Genomic DNA, 6,289 nt, shown 5'->3' with positions numbered 1-6,289 from the left:
TTACAATTCCCTTTGACTATGCCTAAATCAAAGCGTAGATTCCATGAACAAATCTGCTTTCTTAGAAGTGCACGCCTGTGGAACTCTCTTCCGTTTACCTGTTTCCCACCTGACTACAACTTGGATGTCGTAAAGTCCAACATAAATAAATTCCTGATGAATCCTCCCCTTAAGTAAGACACTTTATCAAATCTCCAATACAAATGACTACTGCGATAACATCCCATTGATTACTGTACACGCAATACCCCTTATCCCCGAGTAGCTTTCGGGCCTTGATAAGCGGTAAGCTTCATGTAAACAAGGCCGATAGCCATTAGTCACGTGATCTTATGTAATGAATGAATGTGCGTGAATGTAGGATTGACATGAAATTCTTAAAGATAAACTAAAATGACTGAAAATTGTCTGAAATGACTTAAATAGATAAAAATAAATGACTTAGAATGACTTTAATGAACTTAAGGATGAATTGAACGACCTTAAGAATGACTTGAATGCTTACAAAATAATTGGAATCCTTAAAAACAACTTGAATGATATGGTGAATGACGTGAATAGCTTTGAGACTGACTGGTTGTAAATTGGGTGATCATTTTACATTAACTTAATACAGAAAAGTGATCCCCCACTTTATATCACAAAGTTACAAACATAAGTACAGCATGTAGTAAGAACAGATACTACACTTTGATCTTGGCCAAAAGGCCAAGAAAAGGATATTTATTTGCTCCCCCACCGAGCAAATTAGGCACAAGGCCGATATTTAATGTGAGGAATGAAGGGGAAATGGGGATCAACTCCCCGGGGAGTAGGGGAGCTGGATAGTGACAGTTGGTATGAAGAGATTCCTCTGCATTGACCAAGGTTTTATATGTGGGGTTTCCCCACATATGGTCTTTGCTTGCAGTATCTGCCGGACTAGATACTACAGTGTCAGATATTACATTTTTTATTCACAGAGGAAAAAATGCTATTGGGAAAACGAAAAAAAAAACTTAGGCACAAGGCCAACTCAAAAAGAAGGGAGGATGGTGAGGTTGGTTGATCCATCTCGTCTCTGTGGTAAATTTTAAATGATTTTTCGCTCGGCCAGCATCTTTTATCATGGTTACTCTTTAAATTTTTATTCATATGTGTGTAGTGGGAGGGGGTGTTCCTACATAAGCCCCATTTTAAAACATTTTTTATTTATATCAAAAAATACAAAGAAGATAACAATATTAATAAAATTTCATTTCTGTCGATGGACTTGGGGAGAAAAAACAGTTAGTAAGGCCCTTCCAACCCTATCTGAAATGCTAGACCACCCGTTTCACTCTGGTTTGTAAAGGAACCAGAGTTTCGTCGGCAGCCTCTAAACCGAAGGGGGAGGGGTTGTGTTCTAAAAAGGGGAGAAAAAATTGGCGGCGACTACGAGGTGGGTGTTAGTGTTTGATTTTATTTCCCCCAAGCTGGGTTGAATTTTGAGAGGAAAGGGGGGGAAGAAAAATTGTAGTTTTGGGAGGTTGGGGGTCTTATAGGCTTTCTAATAAGGGAAACAAGATTTATTCAGTTGACTTAGAGGCTGAAGGAAGTAGAATTGGAAAGGAGCGGGGATCCGACAGAAACCCCTAAACCAAACGCTCTATCCCTAGGCGTAGAACACGTATTCAAATTTGGTCCCTCTTCGTACACACAGACTTGCTACCTGTATCCATCTTCTTTCAAAAGCCACGCGACGCAACCTTCTTCTGTCGTATCTGATCTTTACCCGTAGTTGGTGTTTAAAGAAAGCGATCAGATCCTACTCAGACAAAAGGCAACACCCCCAGCCGTCTTGCAGTCTCGACGTCCAAATAACCATTCTCACCATGCCCAGGATTGCGATGTAGAGCATTTGTCCCTCCCGGCCCTATGGCGGCCTCACGTTGTCCACTACATTTGATATAGTAATCGGGCGCGGATGCTCGGGGTCGATGCGAAACGTCACCTCGTCAACATACGACCAGTACTGGCGGAGTTCGGGGCAATCGAAAACTCCGTGATCAGTTGTTTCTGCGGCCGTCGTCCCGCAACAGAGACAGGCCAGAGACTCCAACAAACCAGAACTGCATTGTATATTGTTGAGGGGAAGCGCGTTTCGGGCCAATCGCCAGGTCAGAGAGAACTCCGAATTGTTCAGATGACTCGAACCTGGCGCCCATCTCCACACGGGGCGGATCTCACTCTGCTGCCAAACCAAACGCGCGCATAGCGAGGCGTCGGCGCTCCCCCTCACTAGATCCCTGTGGAGTTGTCTACGGGTGGCAGTAACAAGGTCGCTGGACCCTGGTACTAGTTTTAGCGCGGCTCGGCACTTTTCAGGAAGGTTGAATCTCCCCGCGGCCTGCGACGACTCTCGATAGTGGGGTCGAGAATAAGGTCGGGAAAGGCGGCAGTGATCACGGTGTGCCACGGTTGATCGTCTTGAAGGTAGTGGCTAAGGAAGGCCAGCCTCTCAGCGTCGCGATGACACTTGAAGTCCGGCATTCTCAAACCTCCCTCACAGGGACGTTGAATACAGACCTGTCTGCTCACCCAGTGCCTTCCTCTGTCCCAAAGGATCGAGGACAAGAGTTCCACAAGAGCTGTTAGGTGTTGTGCACGCAGAGGAAATACGGCCAGTCGGTAAAGGATAAGAGGGAAGACGTATGCAGCGCATGCCTCAGCCGTACCGTTTAAGGAAAGTTTCCTAGGAAGCAATGCGTTGACCGCAGACTCGACATTTGACCGTACCTCCGACCAATTCTTATCAAGCTGGAGACCCGGTCAGAACCACATGCCAAGGATCCAACCCGAGCCATCCGTCCAGCTGAAGGACGCCGGGGGTTTTGCGTGGCCACTCCAGGCGCCTAACCGCTGTCCGACCGACTTGCTGCGGTTTATCTTGGCCCCCGTTATTCTTTCGTACTGTGCAAGCCCCTCCGACACGGCCTCGATGTCTTCGACGGACCGACGAAGTGACTTATAGAGTCGCTTGCACGGGACTAAAAAAAAATTGACTTCTGTAAGAAAATAGAATAACAGACAACATTCTATTATGCTTTGTAGATTATAAAAATCCGAGAATAGTGTTATTATTTTAGAGCTGAAGTTAAAACAAACAAAGGAATAAAGTAAGAAAGGCGGAAGGAGGAAGTTTTTTTTTTCTAAAAAGTCATTTTAATCGAAGAAGAAGAAGAAAGAAAATTAACAGATTGTTGTATTCAACCCGTACTAATAAACTTTAAACAAGATACAAGATTAGAATCTAACAGAACAGTTTATTTCGAGAGTAGAGTGTTATACGCACAAACATATAACCGTAGGTAAAATAAAAGTCAATGAAAATGTACTCAACGCGGATTGAACTCTATATCAACAAATTACTTTCTCAAGGCTATTAATGCTTGCAATAATCTTGATGCTCTGAAAAGACGGGAAAAGGAATGAAAATCTATGCATCATGAAGTCTTAGTTTTGGATTAAGCGCAAGGTGTGGATACAGAGTTGATTCGGAAATTTCCCAGCAATATCTCGAATCTAAATGCCATGGGAAATCGCGATATCTACTGCGGAAGTATGCGTTTCCTGTTTGGATTAAGATACACGATCATAAATGCGATTACATGTGAAATCGCATGGCACTTTTTCGCACCTACGGATAAGTAACGACTTTTACTGCAAGCTAGCTAAAGTAGTATCACTTTTCAAACTTTAAATTTTTTACGGACATCGAACGACCGGTCGTACTGAACTAACATCTTTCTGTTTTATAATTTTTGTACTGAACTAACATCTTTCTGTTTTAGAATTTTTCTGATAAGGATTGATTATCCTCATTATCCTGAAACTTTGGATTACTGTTCTCATCTTAAGTGCTATTTTAAAATTTTTCACTTGATTTAACTTCTGTTCTATTAATATGATTTTGCTTAACACGAATATATATATATATATATATATATATAAATATATATAATTTAAAGGAGATTAGAACAATAGTCTAAAGAGCTGAGTGTATTTCAATGTAACAGTGAAATTACTAGTTTAATTAAAATACAGGAAATAGAAAGTGCTCGTTGTAATTTAGATATATAATAAGCTCGATAGTTAAATGTCCTAGAGCTAATTCAATATTAAGTAATGTGATTTATAATTTAAAAATTTAAGTAATGTGATTTATTTTTAAATTTTTAAATTTTAAATTATAAATCACATTACTTAATATAAATATATATATATATATATATATTCTATTATTATTATTATTATTATTATTATTTTTATTCATTTATTTATTTATCTATGTTCGTCTCATCTTTATTGAGGGAGAGACGGAATTTACTCACTATTAAAAAAGCCAACATTGTCTCTAACTCTGCCCTTTTCAGTATTATTATTATTATTATTATTATTATTATTATTATTATTATTATTATTATTATTATTCATAACTGTTAATTACATTATTTTTACCGTTTAACAATGCCATTTCTATTCCATTATACGTATTGAAATCAATTGCGTCTTATTTTTGCCGTTTCAATTAAGCGCTTTTACGTTGCAACATTAAAATAAAAAATAAAAAGTACAATCTTATTCCAGAAACGGCTAAAATAATTCACGTGAACTTTTTCGAACATAGTTGCTAGGAATTAACGCTGTCCACGCTTCAAATCGCCAGTTCTTTTCATTTTCTTTTTCATTTCGATACGTTTTTGTGAACAAGAGCGGGAGTCCGCTTGAAATCTAAACAATAACAATAAAAATATTAAATACAAAAAGTAACATCGTTTTTCATGCTTCAAAAACCCCCATGACATTTAAATAACTTTCCTAGAAGCATAGGTAGACTTTTAACAATATATATATATATATATATATATATATATATATATATACATGCATACATACATACATATATATATATATATATATACATGCATACATACATACATATATTTAAAGCAGGCAGGGTTGAACATGAGAGAGTTATTATTTTTCCGTTTTGATCTGGATATCTTTTCCATTCGCCGAACGGCCCTTTTTATTTCACCTGGCATGTTGTATAAAATGGCGCTCAGAAAAGATTGTTAAGTCATATTCCTCTCAAGCCCATTCTATCAGTGCATACGATTATCATGATAATCGGATGCACCGACAGAAGTAACTTTAGGACAAACAGATTTGGGAGCACTATAAGCACTGATGCCTTTTGGTGCTTTTTTACAGTCATTCGTACTGTTTTCTCATCACATTTCAATCCAGGGTAGATTTCACATTTTGATAAATCAAGAGGGTACAGATTAATGAGCTACTGGTGATCGCTAAGGGAGACACGAGGCACATGGAATAAGCGTTACGTTGTGTATTTAGACAACAACAATTACGATGACAGATATTAAAAGACGGACATTTTCGTATTAATATGCTAAAAATGGATCCGTTAAGTTAGTTTTAAGATCTTTCGTTACTGCTGAGTTCCTTTGTGTCTTCTTGATTCGAAGCTAATTTTGGAAATTGACCTGGACTGTAAGATACTTCAATTAAAATAAAATATAAACAGGTAAAATTAAAGAGGAATAAAAGGCAAATCAAAGGTTGTGTAAACAGTTTCATTACATTTAGCTTAAATTTGCGGTGCATGAAAAAAATGGCAATGGGGTGAGATTCTTTTTGGCGGCACTGTATAACGAAGAAACTTGTAAGGTGATTTTATATCATAGTAGAGATATTTACAGATTTATAAAAACAGGAATCGGAATCGGGAATTTTGTCTGCATTCCGTTATTATATCTATTTCGGGAAAATATTAGAATCGTTTTATGAGTACAATATATATATATATACATATATATATATGCATATATATATGTATATGCTTATACATACGTATATATATATATATATATATATATATATATATATATATATATATATTTAAAGTGATGGTTGTGTAGTTCCAACGAGAGAAAAAATGTATATTTAAAAGAGTGTAGCCATCAACAATTGTGTTTTTTTTTTAAAGGTTCTCATCATATTTTTATTTTAAAATATTTTTATAACGCGTTTCGAGCTTAGGGTGTGCTCTCTTCAGATATTTTCGTAAAAAGTTTTTCTTTAAAATGGGAGTTTGTAGAGTTACCTCCGCTGATATTAAATATATTTTTCAGAGTGATGTGCGATCTCAGACATTCTGACTCCAACTGTAAGTGTTCAAAGTGTCCGGTCAAAGTTACTCCCATTTTAAAGAAAAACTTTTTTTACGAAAACATCTGAAGAAAGC

General features: G+C 37.3%; 1 pseudogene; it reads right to left on the bottom strand.

Moving 5' to 3' along the window:
* Window positions 1-583: 583 nt before the first annotated feature.
* On the bottom strand, window positions 584-721 carry LOC145255914 (U2 spliceosomal RNA; annotated as a pseudogene).
* Window positions 722-6,289: the final 5,568 nt, after the last annotated feature.

Source organism: Euprymna scolopes, chromosome 31 (assembly GCF_053919585.1).
Source record: "Euprymna scolopes isolate OS-2025 chromosome 31, ASM5391958v1, whole genome shotgun sequence".
NCBI classification, from domain to species: domain Eukaryota; kingdom Metazoa; phylum Mollusca; class Cephalopoda; order Sepiida; family Sepiolidae; genus Euprymna; species Euprymna scolopes.
The sequence above is the reverse complement of the archived record's forward strand: the minus strand, read 5'-3'. Positions and strand labels throughout refer to the sequence as shown.